We start from the raw sequence: 20,735 nt of genomic DNA on the forward strand, positions 1-20,735 counted from the left end.
CAGCACCCCCAGCTCCTTTCCTGCCACTCTGCCCCAGCCTGTGGAGCTGCCTGGGGCTGTTGTGACCCAAGGGCAGGACCCAGCACTGGGCCTTGTTGAACCTCACACCATTGGCCTCAGCCATGATCCAGCCTGCCCAGATCCCTCTGCAGAGCCTTCCTGCCCTCCTGCAGATCAGCACTCCCACCCAGCTTGGCGTGGTCAGTGAACTTTCTGAGGGTGCACTGGATAGAATCATAGAGTTGTTTTGGTTGGGAAAGACTTTTAAGATCCTTGGATCAAGCTGTAAAGTTAACACTGCTACATCCACCAATAAGCCATGTTCCTAAGTGTGGGACGCGCATCTACCCCCAGTGTAAAGGAGCATAAGTCCTATGAGTAGCAGCTTAGCGAACTGGGGTGTTTTAGCCTGGTAGGAAAGGAGGCTTAGGGGGAACTTTATTGCTCTCTACAACCACCTGAAAGGAGGTTGTAGTGAGGTGGGTAGCAGTCTTTTATCCCACATAACCAAAACAGAACAAGAGCAGATGGCCTCAGGTTGCACCAGGAGTGGTGTAGACTAGTTATTAGAAAAAATTCCTTCTCCAGTACAGTTGTCAAGCACTGGATCAAGTTGCCCCGGGTAGAGTCATTGTCCCTGAAGAGATTTTTAAGATATGTGTGATGTTGGGGCTTGGATACATGGTTTAGTGCTGAGCTTGGCATTTGCTGGGTTAACAGTGGAACTCAATGATCTTAAAGGTCTACTGTAACCTACAAAATTCTAGAATTTTATTATCTGCTCAGAGAATCTCTCAAAAACTGCAGTTATGGGTGTTCTAACCTGTTTTCCACAAATCTGTAGGTTCTTATATAGACAGATGACAAGGCATAGAGTTAAGAAAACCTTTGCATATCAGCTGAGATTCTTCATATAATCTGCAAAGGGCTGGGTCTGTCATTTTAAGCTTTGCTAAATAACGAATGCTGTCCACGAATCAAATTTTTTTTTGTCATATAAAGGCTCCATTCCTCTCTAGGACAAAAGATCTGGTGTCATACCATTCTGTACTAGACAAGAGATTTGGTCCTATTGTTTCCAAGTCCTTTTCTCCCTTTTCTAAATACGCTCCTTTCTGCTTTCTCTTCATGCCTAATTTCAGTCATAGTGATATTAGTTTGAAGCCTTATATTGGCCAGGAAAAGAAAAAACTTGTATTTAAAATGGGTACTTAAATGGAATTTTGAAGGACCGTTGTTCCCAGTATATGTTAGGGAACTCTCCAAAGTAGAAGTTTTAGCTTCTGGTGTTCATATTGCCCAGTGCAACAATTTATTTCATATCTTAAGTCTTTTTCTATAGTCTGTTCTTTTTCCTATAGCTTAGCCCAGAAATATATATTTTGTGGTAGCATTGATGTAAAGAGTGAAAAAGATCTTATTATTGCATTCTTAGGAATCTGCAATTAAAGGAAATGGGTGTTCTGTTGTTCAAGAAGTGCTTGGACAACACTCTTTGGCACATACTGTAATCTTTGGGGTTGTCCCATGCAAGGCCAGGAGTTGGGACTTTGATAATCCTTGTGGATTCCTTCCAGCTCAGGATACTCTATGATTCTCTGATACAGTTGACAGGAATCTATATTTAATGAATTGGAAAACAGAGGATTTTTTTTAAAGAAACCTTTTTCACTATTAAAATGAAGATGTAAAAGATAGCCAATGACGGAGACTTCCTAGTACCACAGAGTCATTAACATTAAGTAATAATCACATGGTTATTTTTTTCTGTCAGTATTGTGGCTGTATGCTAAACAGTATGTTCTCTCAATGTGGGTAGACAGAAGCAGAACAGATAACAAACCCAGCAAATGCCATAAACTAGCTTAGTGATTATGAGTATTTAAAGCATGACCTAAAAACCTGGAAAATAGAGAGGTCACCAAATTTCTTAGCAAAAATTAAAACTTATTTGGTAGTTCCAAATAATAATCATCAGGTCTGCAGGATTCATTTACCAATCTCTTTTCAATCATTCTCTTACCCCTATAACCCTGCTTTTGCATTTTACTGCTTACCATGAACTCATCAGAGTAGCACTGACTTACTTCACTTGCCTGTAAGAAAGTTAACTTGGTAAAAGCCATTAGAAGTATGGCTGCCTAAACTAGGTCCCATGGTAGATGAAGAAAAAGCAGTTTAGGAGGGGACAGTAGTGCAATACCTTTTGCTTTCAGTGTCCACTGACTATTAAAACAGCTGGGCTGGTAATGAGAACTTTATCTATGCATGCTGCTAAATCTCAAATACTTTCTGTAGAATATCAGTGTTATTTTCCAGCTGTCCAAATGTATTATTACACATTCAGTATTTTCCTATATTTTGATCTTTTCCTTTCCATTAAATTATTTCCATTAAATTATTTGTTAGTTACTGGTAGAGTTGTTACTTAATTGTGAATGATAAATGTGGACTGTTGGTATGGTAGAAAATATTCTTTGCAAAAATATGAAATCATATGATTTATGTAGAATTGGTACTATTGCAGCATTCACCCTGGAAAAGAAAATCCAAGTGCATAGGAACCCCAAACTTAAGATCATATGTACAGTTTTCGCTTCCTTTATGTCAGCCAGTCCTGTAGTAGTAAGATACAATAGTGTTTCCTGAGAAAGGCAAGAGACCTCAGTGCCTCAATGGAAGGAAAGTATATGTGTGAATAATATATCTCCATTATTTTAAAAATTATGTCCTTATTGCCTTTAGAATGTGAGGTGCATACTTGTAAGAATCTGGCTTCTTATATTCTTTTCCAACATGTTGTCAATAACAGTTTTCTATCCCAGTATGAATGAAAGAGTGCATCAGTCACACTTGAACAGTCAATGCTTTACCACTTCTTCCATTAGTACCATTCTCTCAATAATGAAGAGAACAGCCTAGTGCAGAACAGCGCATTTCTTCCTACTATTTCCTTGGTAACTTACATGATGAATTCAAATACATGATCAGACTTTTTCTCTTCTTCAAATGTCTTTTCAAGGGCTTAGATGGTATTATTTGTGCTTACATTGTTATGTTGAGGTAGAATCAGCATAAATTGAAAAAGGGCAACTTTTCTTAAGTTGATTTGCCTCTCTTTCTGAAAGTTTTTGAAGGAAAGCTAGGAGAAATTACTGATTACTTCAAAGTCATGTTTTCTTTTCTGTGGCATATGTACTGCTGTAGCAATTTACCACTGTGAGATCTTGTTATTCTGTTTTTCAAATCTGCATGGTTTATTTCTCTCCTAGTTTTTTCTCTTTCTTATTTAAATATTTTTTCTGCCTGATCTACTTTGATGTCATGTTGAGCATTGTCCCAAATTAGGTTGGATTTCTTTTCTTTCTGAATTTAGGTTGGATTTTTTTTCTTTCTTGTGTCCTCTCCAGTTGGTGATGAGTTGTTACCCATTGCTTGCACTGATTTGAGTTTTTAATGTATGCTACCATAAATTCAAAATATTTCTAGTGTTTTGATTTGCAAGCTTTATTTTTTTAGTAGCAGGAATTTTAAAACCTCATTTGTTTCATACTGATTTCTTGCAAAATATACCAAAATGGAATTCATATGCACCTGATGCTCTTTTCAGGCTTTAAGTGATTCTAACTTTATAAAACAGGAAAAAAATTCCATAGTGTGAAATAAACCATACAATGCACTCTAACTCACACTCCGTGGAAGAATCTAGGGTTACATATACTTTTTGCCAACCCATCACTAAAACTGCATTTTTGTCATGGCTGTCATAAGAGTGACGGATTCCATGATTTTGGTGGTTTTTTTTAAATAACTATGACTTTTGACATTGTGGGTTTTTGCATGTGTGTGGGAGGATGTGATGGTAAATAGCTTGAACCATTTACAGTGAGAACTTTCCAAGCTGCCAAGTTAAGCTTTGAGCTCCATGGGAAGCCAGTGGAGAACAGGAGCTCAGCAGCAGTTCTGCAGTGACACACAGAATTAGGCATGTGAACTTCTGCTTCTTCCAGAGGTAGATAGGCATCCGCTTCCTCAGGAGGGTGGGGATTTTTGTTGCTTAGAAAGGTCAATAACTATACTTATACAGTGATTGCTGTTTGAGATCATGCTGTGGTTCTCAGAGCAGACTCCACTCTGCTTTTTCAGGGTTTTTGCCTTTTTTGGTGAAGTAGAGTACTTGAGCATCTTGGTGGAAAAAAACATGGCTTTTGACAATTTGCACTACACTGCCATCGTTTTTAACTTCATCTCATGCTCTTATCTTTTAAAAAAATATCCAAGGAAGAACTCCACACATGGTTGTTGATTATAGACAATTGAATCAATTTCAATAAATGCTGTTTTATGTTTTGCTTTGAAAATACAATAAATTGGAATAGCAAAACCATTCAGTTTGTGCATTTACTGGTTCCTGAATTTGGCTGAGACTGGGGTTCGCAAATAACTTCAGGGACATAAATTAAAACTGAATTGGATTAAATAAGAGTTTAGAAATTCAATCTATTTTTACCTTAAATGCCTCTGTATTTTCCACTTGCCTGTATACATGTTACAGTGCTTCATAATTTGGTACCTAGCAAATATTTGGATGACAGATCAGCTTTCAAAAGGAAGCAAAAAATAGCAGGCAGCTGAGTTTTGTACTAGAGATTGGTTTTGTATCAAGAGAAGTATTTGACATTCATGTATGAAGTACTCATGTTAAATGCTGTTTATTTATGATAATCTGTGGTACTTCATGATCTGTCTCAATTGTTCTAAGCTTATGATTGAAAAGAGATGCGAAACCAGTTATGCTTAATCAAGTATTTCAGCCCATGCATACTTTCTCTCAATGAAAGGGTCTGTTTTGGGGTTTTTGTCTCTCTAAGTAAATTGTTTTGCAGTTTTACAGCAGAATACAGGGACCTTAGGTGAGGCAAGCTCCTACTTACTAGACTTGATGTATTAAGGCATCATGTACTTTCAGTGATGTCCAGCAGTCCTCTTTGTCTCAGAGGTATGAGTACAGGAATATTTCTTCCATGAAGTACATCAGATTTGTGCAGAAGAATACAGAAAGAGTTTTATCTGTTTATTAAAAAGATTGTATGGGTTTTCTAAAAAAAGTTTACTATGCATTTATAAAATGTGTAGGTCACGAATAAGATGTAACCACTTGATCCTTCATAGATTATGCAGAGCCTGGAAGAGACTGGGAGGAGAGTATTTCCCTGAGGTCTGCATGTTTCTGACATAAACTCAAGTAACCATGGTGTTTATTAAATTTGTCTGAATACTTGAACTTAGTCTAATAGTATTCAAGCTTTGGAAACTAGAGCATATTCAAAGAATTTTCACCGTATTTTCCTTTTGAATTTTTTGTAGATAAATATCCAAAATTACAATGTTAGTGCAAACCATATTCTCTCTATGTGAGTTAGTAAGTCCTGCTTGATTTACCTACTAATGATTGTCTGAAGAGATAGTATGTGATGGAAACTTTGATCAGATATCTATGATTTGCTTATTTCTTTTTATATAAAAGTCTGTGTTCTGTTTTATAAATCTTAGTTAACTTTGGGCACTATAGATTTTTGAATGCTTGGCAAGGAGGTATGTTTATTTTGGCTAAAGACATGGAAACATTAATATTTCCTTTTTCCCATCATGTAAACTAGTAATGGAAAAAGGCATGGATTTTGGACCTATTAGATCATCTAGTCTGACCTTCATTATACCGCAGTTTGTCCCACTTACCCTTTTCATAAGCCCAGTAATCCATGTTTTTGGAAGGCAGAGGTTGTGCCTTCAGAACATGTTCAGAATGTATTTTGAAGAAGTGGGTATCATGATATGAAGACAAGAAAATGTGGAGAATGCACTTCTTTCAGCAGTTTCTGGTAGTGAGTGGCTGTACCTTCTGTGAAACATTTGTGCCCAATCTGCAGCTACATCTTTTTGCTTTTCTCTGCTAATGTTAGTCCTCATGTCTCAGTATTATTTCCTCTTATTTCATTTGTACATTCATACTGTCTGTCTTCTTAATTGTTTTTTCTTGGAAAGACAGAATAGACAGTGTTGTACTCTTGGAAGTTCCAGGTAACTGGAAAAAGGTTTCTTTAAAAAGGGGAACTGGAAGCCCCAAGGAAGTACAGAGCAGCCAGTTTCACCTTTCTGCCAGGCAAGATCATAGAGCAGATTCTCTTGGAAACTCTGCCAAGGCACATGGAAACAAAGGGGTGATTAATAATAGCCAACATGGCAAATTGTGCCTGACAGATCTGGTGACCTTCTGTCTGGGACGACAGCATAGGGGGATGGGGCAGAGCTACTGACATCCGCTCCTGGACTTCAACAAAGTGTTGAGCACTGTCCCACACAACATCCTTGTCTCTAAACTGAACCAACATGGATTTGAGGAATGGACCACTGGGTGGATAAAGAACTGGCTGGATGGCCAGTCACAAGGAGTTGTGGTCAAGGGTTCATGGTCCATGTGGAGACCAGTGAGGAGTGGTGTCCCTCAGGGGTCAGCGCTGGGGCCGACAGTGCTCAACATCTTTGTCAGGGACATGGACAGGGGGATCAAGGGCACCCTCAGCGAGGTCACTGACAGCACCAGCCTCTGTGGGGCAGTCGACACAGCCAGAGGGAAGCGATGGCATCCAGAGGGACCTGGACAGGCTTGCGAGCTGGGCCAGGGCAAACCTCACGGGGACCAACAAAGCGAAGTGCAAGATCCTACAGCTGGGTCACGGCAATCCCAGACACACCAAAGCTTGGGCAGAGAAGTGATGGAGAGCACGCCTGCAGTGAAAGATTTGGGGTGATGGTAGATGAGAAACTCAACATTAACCTGTTCAGAAAGCCAAGGAAATCCTGGACTGCATCAAAAGGAGCATGGCCAGCAGGCAAGGGAGGTGATTCTGCCCCTCTGCTCTGATGAGACCCCAGCTGGCGTGCTGCATTCAGCTCTGGTGCCCCCAAAATAAGGACAAGGAACTGCTGGAGCAAGTGGAGAGGAGGCCATGAAGATTATAAGAGGACTGAAACACCTTCCCTGTGAAGACAGGCTGAGAAAGTTGTGGTTGTTGAGCTTAGAGAAGAGAATGTTGTGTGGGGACCTCATAACAACCTTCCAGTATCTGAAAGAGGCCGCAAAGTGGTGAAACAGGTTGCCAAGGGAGATTTTGGTTGCCCCAACACTGGCGGTGTTCAAGGCCAGGCTGGCCAAGGCCTTGAGCACCCCAGTCTAGTGAGAGTTGTCCCTTTCCATGGCAGGAGTGGTTGGGACTAGATGATTAAGGTTCATTTCAACCCCTTAGCACTTCATGTTTCATTGATTCTTTATACCAAGTATTTTCTTCAGTAGCTGAGTAATTTTTTGGCTCTCTTCTGTGCTGCCTATGAAGTTGTACTTCTTAACTAATTATTTGCCATACAAATATTTTATAATTGAAAATCTATCACTTACTTTTTAGAAAATACCCTTTCTTCCCTCCTCATTTTTTTCTTGTATTTAGTAGTTTATTGATGCCAAGGCAATTGGCCAACTGCTGGCTAATCCTAAATCACTATGCAAAGATTGACATATTCTTAGTCTTCTAATATTCGTATGGTAAATCAAAAGATGAGGAGACAGTGTCACTCAACTAATCCTTTTGGAAATTTAAATAGAAGTTGACTGATTAAAATGTATTTATGATTCCATTAATTGAGTTATAGCAACTTCCTTTACAACGGATGAACTGAGAAATTGTGCACCATTTTTGTGTAGCATGATTCTGGTTTTTGCCAAACACAGAGAAGTATTTTTTTATTTGTATGTTTGTATCCCTCATTGTACATAGTGTTTTTCAATTCAAGTTGCTGCATTCAGTTTCCCAGTGAACCAGTCTGGGGTTCCTACCAATGTTGTCCTTTTCATGTGTTGCAGAATTGTGATTTGGGGCCAACTAACTTATGTCTTTAAGGATTTTCAAATGCAATCACAATCTCTTTGCATTCTAGTATTCTTAATTTTGTAATAATTCTACAAAAAAAAATCTTTCTATAATTTTTATCTGTGTTGGAGAACCAGCTCAGATACCACACCGTTTTCATATGCTTGTGAGCCAGTTTGCTCTTATTTTATTTTGGTTTGTGATCAGTGGTCTCTTGGCAGTTGTTCTCAATTCAAAACTGACTAACTTTCATCTCATAATGAAGTCTGAAATACTTTGTGTTGAATGCAGTATCAGTGGTTAAAAGGTCATGTAGTACTCCTTAAGCTATTTTCATCAGAACTTCCACTATAATTTCCGATTTTTGTCTCAGTGCCTTATTAATAGATAATTCTAGAGTATTTTATTTTTTCTTTTGGGGTTTTATTTTTTAGACAACATCACTAAATATGCTGTTTTCAGGGTGTTCAGGTTTTTTAGTTATCAGGCTGGTCTGCAGGCCTGGAAAGCTCTTCAGCTTCAAAAGTATGTTTAAATAATTCCACTATCTTGACTCTACACTATCATTTTTAACAAGAATTCTAGTCACTGATTTCTTCCTAGAGTTCTCAACACTCTGTGTGTATTGATCCTGTAGGTTTCAGTAATGTCAATTCTGTCTCTTTGCCACTTGTACCAATTAGTTTCATATCACATAATATGTGGAATATGGGATCATTCCTACTAGAAATGAGGACGTTGCAGTAAATTCATGTAATGTAAATGCAGAAGGGATGTATGAGGTCACCTATTTTGTCATCTCATCAGAGGGGGATTACACCCTTTCATATTCTCTAAAATCTTGTTGAGAACAAAATGTTACGAGTAATGGTACTTCCATCATATCTCTTAATTATTCCTCATACAAACATGTTTTCCAGCAGCAAAATACCTTTGTGTGTTTGTGTCTGTGTTTTTTTCCTACTGAATTACTAAGTAACTGAACTTTAAGGTACTAGCAATTGTCTTGGTAAAACAGAACTGTTTCAGCAATATATTTCTGGTTTTGCTAGTTTTGTGTCCTGTTCTTAAAAATGGCAGTGCCTTTTCCTAAAATCCAGCTTGTATGGATGCTTTACAGGGATCTTTTGTGCAATTCTGGTATCTTTTTCTATTTTTATAAGGACTGCTCCAGTAAGTGAGTTCATGTATCCTAGTCCTCTATATTTTCCTCTGGAACGTCGAACCATTCTGATTTCATTGTCTCATTCACTGTTCATCCACTGTTCTTCATAGGGTACTGACTTTTTACATTAATATTGTAATCATGATCGTGGAAAAGTGGCACAGGGTCATCTGAAAAACCATTTCATTAAAAAGTTGGGATCTTAATGGATTATGGCTCTGTTTAGTATTTTTTTAAATCCTTCCATGTATGTGGATAGAAGTTGTTTGATATAGCCATCTTTGTAATGTTTTTCCTCACCCTTCTCCCTGAAGTCAAGTAATAATTCCTTCATTTAATTGTTGATCCAAATGTTTTCATATACATTAAATACTTTAACAATTACTTCTTTTGTTTTTATTAAAAATTATTGTGGATTAATCATGAATGGTTCAGTGTGGACACTTGACATCATGTTATGAGAAGTTACGTAGTTGGCCAGTATCTGTTTCTCTGCCTTGGTGCTAGCTGTTGACTCTGCTTAAAGTTGGCAGTTTCTGTTCATTGTCTATCACTGCGTTATACACTGACAGCAAGTAAGAAATCGCGACAGTACAACTGTAGTAGTATGAGTTCTAAAACTTAGAACAAGATTCACAATTGCTTTAAATATTTAGTGAGCTTAAGTGGAAGTAGGTAATGGCTCTATTTTCCTTTTTTTGTAAATGTTGATAGTTGTTTCTACATGCAGTGCATACAGTTCACCTTTTGGTGGAGACATAGCATGCTCTGCAGGCTTTTCAGTGGAAGGTAAAAGCTGCTGACTCATTAAATTCAAAAGGCTATGCACTGGGTTGTGTGGTAAGAGGAGAGGCTTGTTAAGACTGAAACTGGAGACAGACAAAACACTGTCCAGGTCTTAGAACGTCTTACGAAATACATAAACACATAGCACAGAATGGAGGTGAGGGCAGTTTGGAGGTATCTTAAGGAAATGAAGTTAGAGGAAAAGGATGCATTTTAATGAAAACTCACTATGCGTGCTGGAAATGTCTTTTATATGCCCCCCAAGCAGATGAAAGGGTGCTTTTTTCTTTTCATGAATTGAGACTAAAACATAACATCACTACTCTGCTGGAGACTCCTGTGGGACAGGTGTGGTCAGAAAAAGACTGCTAACACTGTCTGAAGAGTTCTGAGTGAGCAATGTCTTGGGGCGTTTCACATTTGCTGTTTTGTCACATGTTTTTGCACTCATTTACAGACCAGCATTTTTATAAAGCTTAGCTTGCTATGTTTTAGGTTATTGACTTGAAGCTCTTTGCATGTAATTCCTGCTCATCTATATTGAAAAATAGCATGAGAAAGCTGCATGATATTAAGTTAATCTAACAGTCATGAAAAGGAACATGGGCAAGCCAGAAGTTTCCAATTACAGCAAAAACATAAGAGCAAGTTATTTCTTTCACTGTTTCTGTTCTTGAAAATATTAAATATGTAATACCAGTTCAGTTTAGTCTAGGTTTTAGTTTTTGAGTTCAAAACAGATAAGACACAAAGTAGTAAAACTCATCTTCAAGTGGTATCATGAATTGGGAATTTTTTAGGAATAAATACAGGATACCTATACCCACCCAAAATTAAAACAATACAAATCCCACCCAAACAAAGGCCTGAAACATGAGTAAAAATGCATGTGTAGTGATAATCTCAAAATACTTTATGTAATCTGTGCATCTTCAATATTAAAAACTATTCAGTTAAGAAGTAGTTTAATGAATTGTTACTTTTGTCCTTTATTTCCCTGGGCCTATCACTTAATATGTGCATCTTTGCAGGTTTTGGGTATATATGAGAGATTGTATATGCTCTTTTTATTCTCCTGGCTACTCACATGTCTGATGAGATATCAAGCTGTTGGCTAACTGTTGCAACTGATAGTTTCACAAACAAAATTATTACTGCATTTCCCAACAGAGCAAGTGGGTCTCTACTCCTACTGCAACTTAGACATTTTCTGTATATATTTACCAATCTCTAAAATGTAGTGTCTTCATTCTTAAAAATAATGTTTAGTAGTCTACTGTGCAGATTTTCTTCAAAAATAATGGGGTTTTCCCCCTCAAGTAGATTAATTTTTTTCTCCTAAAGAACTCCTAAAGCCATTCCTTACCTGCATAAGCCAGTTTGGTTTGCACTGGCATGGAATGCAAGATTGCTGGTTGTCCCAGTAGTAACTTCATCCAGACTAACACCATGAGCTGTATTCAGTTATTGTTCCAACATTAACTTTTTAAAATATGATGTAGACCCTGAATTTGGTCCCTGAAATATTCTTTCATGATGTGCATTTGAACTGCAGGATTGGGGGTTTTTCCATTTACATTATCCACTTTCTATAAATAAGTCTTTTTATTCATTTAGTTATTGTATTAATCTTTAAAGGCATTTGGCAATTAAAACTGGAGAGGAAAAGTTACTTTTTGTATGTGTGTATAAATAAGTCCAACCTGATTATAGATTATGCTTTTTTTTAACAAAATAAGCATGTAAGAATTGTAAATGGCTCTTCTTTCTTTGCTGCCAGTTGATGGTGTTGCCTGTTTGGAAGATGGTCTCTTGATAATGATTTTTTAAATTATGCTTAATATTCCTGCTCATTTTGAAGCACTCAGCAAAGTAGTTTTTTAAAAAGAAAATTAATTTATTCTCTGTTGATAGCCTTGAGGATTATTGACAGTGAGGGTATCAATACCCTCAGTGAGGGTATGTGACTGTATTTTATGCCATTTCAAGCTGGATCCTGTGTTAGCATGGAAAGGATACAGTCTTTGCCAGTGTATTTCCAAGCTGTAGGCAATCAGAGATTTGGGGTCGGGGCATTGATGCAACATGCAAATACAGAGTCCAAAATCACAAGGTTGTGTCTAGAAATTAATGTAGTTCTGCTCTTCTTGTTAACTGTTTTGGTAAGTGGGAGTAGGGAAAGACAGTGGGGAAAAATAAGCGGACAGAAGGGACTATTGGCTGACATCTGCTTACACGTGGTATCAGTTGGGGGTTTGTGGATATTATGGTGGAGGATGAGTAACACAGGAGGCTTTTGAGGATGAAGTTTTAGTTTCTATCTGGATTTTATCACAGAATTTCTAGACAAAAGGGACAGGAAAACAGAAAGCAAAAGAGTTTATGGGGAAGGAGCTGAGAAGCATTTATGTACAAAGTTAGGGTGTTATGGGAATGCAGCGGTTTTCCTTTTTATACCACAGCAGATGCATGCAAGAGCCTGAGCTCTTTTTACTTGTCTGTAACAAATGCAAATTTTGGTGTTCCTTGTGCCCATAGAGTCTGATTGGAGTCAAAACACACAATCTTACACAATTGTGTGAGATTGATTTCCTGTTGGACAAATGGAATCAACAGTGGACATGTGGTGTTGGCAAATTCAATTTACTGAATGCCAGGGTAGCATTTTGAGCTAGTTATTTCTATTGCTATACCTAAGGTAGACTCTGTTTCAGTAATACCAATTAGCACACTCTTATGCTAATTTTGCTAAAAATAGCAAAAACTGGCATTATTTTCTTCTTTCCTATGTTGCTTTTTCTAATGCAAAGGTAGACAAGACTTAAATCATCACTTAGGGTCAATTTCATTTTGCGCTTCTTTTTCTTCTCTCAAATTTAATACATTTCTCTTATACTTCTGTAATTTCAAGGTATCAGTTCTCTCCAGAAGCAGCAAATTCCATTCCCTTAAAAATACAATTGTAATTTTCTGTTTTAAGGAAACTTAGGTTTAAAAACTACATATTCACTTGTCTCTTCTTTCCTAAATGCTCTATAATGTACTTCAGGAGAGTTGTGAACGGCTGTATTTCTGCAGTCTACTTAGCCTGAAGGTAATGCCTCACCATATACTGCCAGGGGTATAGATGCAGTTACTACTTACGCCTCTTTCCAAATGAATTAATTTTCTAGTTTGTTGTGTTTTTTGATAGATCTGATGGTGTATATTAATGGTATTTATATGACATCTGTTACTGGCTAAGCCCTCACTACCTTGCTTTGCTTTCTAGAGCAACTTAAAACCACAATTTTTACAGCAGCGTTTATTCTCTGTTAGTATGAAATTCCCTGTGTAGAAAATGCTGAATATCATGAGGAAAATTGTGATTAAAAGACTACTTCTTTTTCTAATGCTGTACTTTGTGAAATGTAGCTAAGTTAAATATTCCTCTATAAGAAATATTTATTAATTTTGCCCTATCTACTTGAGCAATTTTTCTGCTTTCTTATGAATGTTAAAGAAATTACTTTCATTTTTCATAGGGTTCTTACATATCTGCTTAGTGTTAGGGATGGTTAGGAAGGGCAGATGTGAAGCCTGGAAGGTGAAGGACATGGCTGTACTTTCCTAAGCCCCACTTCTTATGCTGCTGGTTTCAATCTGTGGCATACTTTGAACTACTTGTGGAAAAACTTGTTCTTAATGAATTAACCCTTCTCTTTGACTTACAAAGTAGTTTTAACAAAGGTATTGATAAAAGTATACATAGTATGGTTTTTCAGTATGTCATATACCAGTCAAAAATGTTAAATGAATCCATTCTCTTTTTTTTCCTTCTGTTTTATACTAGATCAAAAATTGTGCAATAATGTATCATTTGAAGGTTGCTGCATTCTTTGTAACAAGTGCTTAATCTTTTGCAAGAATGATAGTATACAAAAGACAGTATTTGGCAATAGTTTAGATAAGGATGAATTGTTAAAGGGCTAAAGAAGATGGTAGAACAGTCTGAAAAGAAAAGTAACTGGTAGAAAGGCAGGGAAAACTGTTGCAAGAGTATCTACTGGAAAACTCATGAGCTGTGAGCCAAAACTGATGTCAAACACATTAATGTCTCCTTATAATGAATAACCAAGTATCAAGGACTTTTGTACCTGAAATAAGTGCTAGCACTGGATTTACTGGATATTTAATTTTTCATGTATTTTTGAGTATTAAGTTTTCATGTCAGAAATCATCTCGTTGGTTTTTTTCTTATCTGCTAACACAGTGAAACAGAAGAGTGTGCTGGATTCTTGTAGTTGCAGTGACACAGAAGAGAAGCTGTTAAGGACTAGACAAATCAATGGTAATCTTGTGAGGGAAAAAGGGTAGTTCATTCCCTACATCCAAACTACATGAAGTTATGTTAAGTACTTGAAAGTGAAAAAAGTGGCTGAAAGAGCTGACTAGCTGCCAGCCTAGTGGAGGTTTCATTATCAGGAAAAATAGATTAGCCTGCAAGAGAAGCTGTGAACAAGCTTTAAAAAAATGCCTTGAGAGTAGGTGGAGGCAACGTGCACAAATGATGTATTTATGTAGCTGTGAGACATAAACACATGAGCGCAGCAGCTTCCATATAAATATGGAGTTGTTTTTCTTTATTTGCAATGTGCAATTTTTAAATGGAATGTACTTTAAAAATGTTCTGAACATGTAATTAATAGTTCCATGTTTTCATGGTTTAGAGAACACTTTGATCATGTTATGCCTACAAAAATCCAATAAACTGTCACTGGTTTTTAAGGGCTTGTGTTATATACCACAGTTTAAAAAAGAAACTACTTGCCAGGTTTTAACTTGTTGACTTCCTATTAATGTTTTGTTGTATAGTAATTGCTTCAGTGGATCACTTTAAAAAGGTATTGGCTGTTACTGAAATCCTGTGTTGAGAAAGATTACGAAGTAGGGAAATTCTTTGGAAAGTAATGAGTTATAAGAAAGTGTCTTAATGTATTACTTGCTTTGCTATTAAAGTGTTGTTTAACTGAGTTTGGTTTTACTAATTGTGAAATGTTCTGCAATATATGTCAGTTCTAGAAGTCATTATTTATCTTTTCTTTCTATGTTTTGTTTTTGTAAGAATGTTTTAAACAAAATGTGCAATGGTTCATCACTGCTTGATCATTTCTGAGACTAGATATGCAAGGGAGATCATTTTATACAGAGAACTTAAAAATTATTTATAATACTTTGCAGGAAAAACATTTATAGGCCTGTCGTCCATTTATTAATACATTATTATTTCATAATACAATGAATACTTACTGTTTTCCTCAGCTAAATTATGTGAAATATGAACAGCAGCCTTGTCTTGCAAGTCAGAATTTTAAGGATGTGATGGTGGAAATACTAAATTCACTTGGGAGTATGTATTGGAAGGCATTTATATAAAATATTAATCAGCTACTCACAAAGTACGAGACTTAAAAGATACATAATTCCGCTTTGGTACTGGATTTATCTTCCAATGGCCACTACCCCCCAAAATTGTAGAATTGTGGATTATGAAATTTCTGATTTTGTTCACTAGAAATATTAATTGATTAGGATCATGTAAATAGCTGTCTAGCTTTTTCTTTATAAATTACTTTTTTTTTTTACTGTACCTACCAAAGGATGAGGAAACTTTAAAGAAGCCAGTTATCCATTTTAATTTTTTAATGCATATTGAATTCTGAACAGAAAATCTGTTTCTGAAGTATCCATGCTACTTTCATTATTTCTTTAATTCCATTCAGTTTAAAAATACAACTGGATATAGTCTTAACCAAGTGCCTTCTGGCTTGGCTTACCAAAAACTTATAGTTGAATTGACATGGTGCTGCAAGATAATTGCCTTGAGAAGCTGTAATTGGCATTTTAATTTAATGTTAAGCTAATATGCTTTATTTTGTATTTGAGACTGCCTGAGTGTATATACAGTTATAACTGGTCAGTGCACACAAGGTCATCTCTGAACCTTTTGTGTCTACTCATATACAATAGCATATTTTTTATGGGAGTTTTCAAAGAACAAAACAGAAAAGTTCCAAGATGCTGAAAGGAAGGGAGAATCAGAATATTTGAACTGGATATCAGAAATATTTTCCAAATTATGAAACATAAGGAAATGATTGTTTGAGATATTTATACTAAGAGTACCAAAAAGTGGTACGTGTCTCATTGGAAAGAGGAAGCAGATAAACTAAGTAACCTAGTAGACCTTCTGCATTTTCTTCATCCAGCTTTAAAAATAATTTGCTACAAATTTTGAACTATCCCTTTTTAGCTGTTCCAAGAATCATTTTAACATTTGTTATGTCATTTTTGCAGTGGAACTTCAGCCAGGACTGGTACGATCAGAATATTAATTCCACAAATTTTTTTAAGAGAACTGTGAATATAGCCACAATGCTGTCTTTAGTTTTGTTTGCATTGTCTGTGAGTTTCATGCTACTATATGGTTCTTCCTATTGACTTAACTGCACTTTTAACTATCTTCCCTAGATTTTTTTCTTGCACTTTTCAAAACAGTGTTCATTTCTGCCCTTATTTTTGTTTTTAAGCCTGTTAATGCATTTCTGGTTTCTTACTGCAGATAAGAATTATTTAGTGTCTGCAGATTTTTATTAATATACTGTTTAGTGTCTGATTTGTAATTTAGCCAAGTCAGTTTACACAAAATAGCTAGTGAAGAAATACAGAGTTATGAAAACTACCAACAAATGCACAACACAAATGATCACTGAAAGATAAGATTTATGGCGCTGAATGAATGATGACTGTGTAAAAATCAAAAGAGCAAGAGCAAATATTTCTGAATAATCTGGTGACATATATCATGGATATCTTGTGTGTGTTGCATCAATATAACTGCAGCTCAATCATTATGTGAAATGAAACACTTTTTACATGAATAGTATTTAGTCTGAGCTTAAATGTAATTCCACTTTTGTGGAAGTGCAGTGCATCTGTATTAGCAGACACACAGTGATTAAAAAAAGAAAAAGTCTGCTAGCAGATGGTGTTCAACAAAGAGTACTATTGTTTCAGTATGAGATGCTTCAAATGTTCTGGGCATTTAGCCCAGACAGAGCCATTTTTCCTATAGTATGTGATCAGGCAATAACAAAAAGAATGAAAATAGAGGTGTCAGTCCGTATAAAAATATTTTTATAACTTAATATATCTAACAAGTCAGTGGCAATTATTAAACCAAGTTAAATTAACTAAACTGATCAGATCATTCTTTTTACATTTTCATGTCTCTCCAAACAGTTATTTGGCATTCTACCTTCTGGGAAAAATGAGTTTGGAAAGTTAAGCTACCTGCTGGTACTGTTTAAATGCCCACAGATAACATAACTCAAGCTGCCTGGTGCCTGAAAGTGAGTGTTGGGGCAATCAACAGGAACAATAAAAATCTGTTCAAACAGAAAATCCACAAATCCCAAGGATTTGGAGCCTCCCTGTGGATTTTCCACAAATTTTGCTGTTTTCAGCAGAATCTAAGCTTTTATTTTAAAGGTGAACTGCAAAGCTGAAAAGAAAATCGAGTTAATAAAATATGTGCTGAATCCCCTGCTCTCCTTTTGCAGCCTCCTAACTGAGGCTGTGTGCCACATGTGTCTCAAGCTTTTCTTTTTCTAAAAAAAGCATCAACACACTCAGTGCTTAAATATCATCTAATACTTACTTGTTGACCTCAATAACAAACCTTATCTCAGCAATCTATTAACACTGAAGAATTTCTTAAATCCATTATTTTGTTTTCTACAAGTGACATGTCTGTCATCCCTCAATTTAGTCTCACTTTCTTTCTTCTGCATTTAACCCTTTAGAATATGAACTTTTAGAATATGAGCATACAGCTGTAATCTTCTATTTATAAGGATATTACAGATATAAAATACTTCTAGAATAAAGTGTGATACAGCTGGCTTGAATGAGGATTGATGGCTGATTTTAGTTTGGAAGCTTTTTCCAAGTATTTCTAGATTTAAATTGTAAAAATCAGATGAACTATCACAAAAAATTTGAAATATGGTGACTTAGGTGACATGAGTGTTTTATATGAAGCATTTCAATTGACATTCCTCACTTGATAATATTTAGTCATAATCTTTAGTAGTTCAGTAAAAACGGTAACAGGCTTTTACTGACTTATCAGCAAATGAAAACCAGTTCCCAAAATGCTAATAATGATAAAAAAGAAATAACTAATACTCTAATACTATATTTTAATACTATATAGTATACTTTACTATATATACTCTATGTATTATAATACCATACCTTACATTTTGAAGTAAAAACCCCTAAATATGATTATTTTTTATGTTGTTATGCATGAACTTCATGCTAGAAAGGAATTTTTTTAATGTAAGGAAAAAGTAACATTGAGGATCATGAGATCTGTTGTCTGTGTCCAGTGATCCCTAATTACTTTAGCACTGATTAACAGGTGCGGTGAAGACATTAAACGTGAGATGAAAAGTAAAAAGAATATTGGTAACTTTTTTACCTTATGTTGTTGTAGAAAGACTACTTCTTGGTATAATATTTTAATATTTTTCTTTGTTGTCAATAAATGTTCCTTACCAGTAATTTTAGTTAGAAAATTTCAAAGAAAGGGGCATCCTTTGATTTCTAAGTGCAGATATCATTATTATTTTAACTGTACACCTAACTTAAGCACTGGTTTTTGTTGGTTTATCAGTACTCTTAAGTATTTTTAGGTGCATTCCAATTCTAAATACCAAGCAGCTTAGAGGTAACACACTATTTAGTGCTAGGAGGCTGGGACAAATAGACTCCTGGAAATTCTAAGACTTTTTAATGAAAAAGAGTTTGCCCTTAATGTTTCTGTACTTAATTAAAACCCATGTTGCAAGCTTTGTTATGATGCCGCAAGCCTGTTTTGTTTCCAAAGTAGAGATGAACCAGTTACTAGCTTTTTGTTCCTTAATCCAAATGAGCACCGCCTTCAGCAGGTGATAGAAATATTTCTGTGTGTTACAGCTGGTTTTCTTGTCTGTTTAATGGAACTTGTCTATACCAAGAATAATTAACCTTACCTCATAGAGTGTAAAACACTGTATGATTATAGTGTATGAGTTATACTATGTAGTATATTATTTAAACAATAGTAAAGCAGTTGCATGTTTATTAAATCAAGTACTATATTTACAATTTTAAAATATTACTTATGTGACAACATGTTTATATGTGACAGATGAATGCCCTCTATAGCCCTCTACTGATCAAATTAATGTCAGTGGTGGCATTAATAGGAGAATCAAACTGTTCTTGTGATATGAGCTGTGAAAATGTTACCTATGTCAGCTTAAATATAAAATTTGGTCAACTGTTTTTTAATAAATTCAACTAGTAAGGACAAAAACTTGATTGACCAAAGCCTAATAAGATGAAACTTGCAGGATATTTCCTAATTGAAGCAGCTACATATGGTATAAAATGCATTCTAGGTAGCACCTGTCTAAGAAATGTTCCAATATAAGGTTAGTTTTCCTTGTATACTTACAGCTAGTTGTTTGGAAATGTTTCAGCCTCAACATTTTAAGCCTATTCAATTAATAAATATGTCCATTTGTTTGTTTGGTTGGATGTTATTTTTAGTTTGGGGGTTTTTTTCCATTTTATTTCATTTTGAGATGTAATACATTAACCCGTACCTATAATAACGCAGTAGAATTATTTATATAGAAAGCAGTGTATAAAACCAAAGGATTGGAGACTGCACTTGCAATACAAATAATTGACATGGTTGTATATGCCAATTATCTCTAGTGATTTAGTTATCTCTAAATTGCTGTGGCTACTAGAATAAAGCATCCTGTTGAACATCCTTAAAATGGCTTGATACAGATAATGTTCATTATTAGTCAATTAAAAATCTTTTCAATCACACCTGAGTGTGGGGTGATCATCTGAATCAGACTTCTATTGCAATATAATGATTCAGGTCCAGTTTCAGATCTACTGAAAAAATAAAATGTCTTGACTATTTGAATTCAGTTTTGATATGTGCTTCAGCTCAATTTAGAAATTCTTTTCATTCAGCCTAAAGAGCTATCAAAATGTTTTTTCTGGCTCACATATAGTCCATGCTTAATTGTTGTACAGGTTTGGGATAATAATGTAAGAGGCATTTTGGAGCCATTCTTTTTTCACATGAACAGAGAATGGGTAATGGGAAGAGATTAGAAATTGAACTACTTCATAAGAATGTAAAATCCACCTGGAGTAGGAAGCAGATTAGCTCAAATATTCCTCTGTAAAATAACCTAGAGCTGAGATGGTGCTTGTAGGACTCTGAAATAATGGACCCTACTTTTGGTTATTGAGAAATTTCACCATCTATAAGAATTTTATAGAAATGGTTACTTTATTTTTTTTTTTTTAGTAGTCTTACTATAATGCTTTTTTTTCACTGGTTTTTGTGACTCATATAGTTGAAATTAAAAAACTAATGTACAGAACATACTATGCACTGAAATACATGCTTTGATAACACTGTGGGGAAACTGGGATAGTTTTTCTGATTGTGTATACATTGGTGTAATTAATTCAATAGTCTTTAGGCATTCTTCAGATAACTCTTATATCAGATGTGGCATGATGTTTGAGCATTAAGTATTCAGTATGGAGGAAATTTCCACAGGTCATAAATACTGAGTCAGGCTTTGGTTGTATTTCAGAATTAATCTCCTTTCTCATTTGACCACTGATGCATTACATAAAATTAGAAAGCTTTTGCTTTTTGTTTTACCACTGCATATCTCACAGTTGTTGCATAAAATAGGAGGATGATCTTTCTTGGAGCTGCAAAAAAA

The 20,735-nt window shown here is 35.6% G+C and overlaps 1 protein-coding gene across 1 annotated transcript in view; it reads left to right on the forward strand.

Moving 5' to 3' along the window:
- Positions 1-20,735, forward strand: part of CWC27 (CWC27 spliceosome associated cyclophilin) — a 95,180-nt gene that overhangs the window by 32,806 nt on the left and 41,639 nt on the right. The gene's annotated exons all lie outside the window — the stretch shown is intronic.

Source organism: Melospiza melodia, chromosome Z (assembly GCF_035770615.1).
Source record: "Melospiza melodia melodia isolate bMelMel2 chromosome Z, bMelMel2.pri, whole genome shotgun sequence".
NCBI lineage: Eukaryota > Metazoa > Chordata > Aves > Passeriformes > Passerellidae > Melospiza > Melospiza melodia.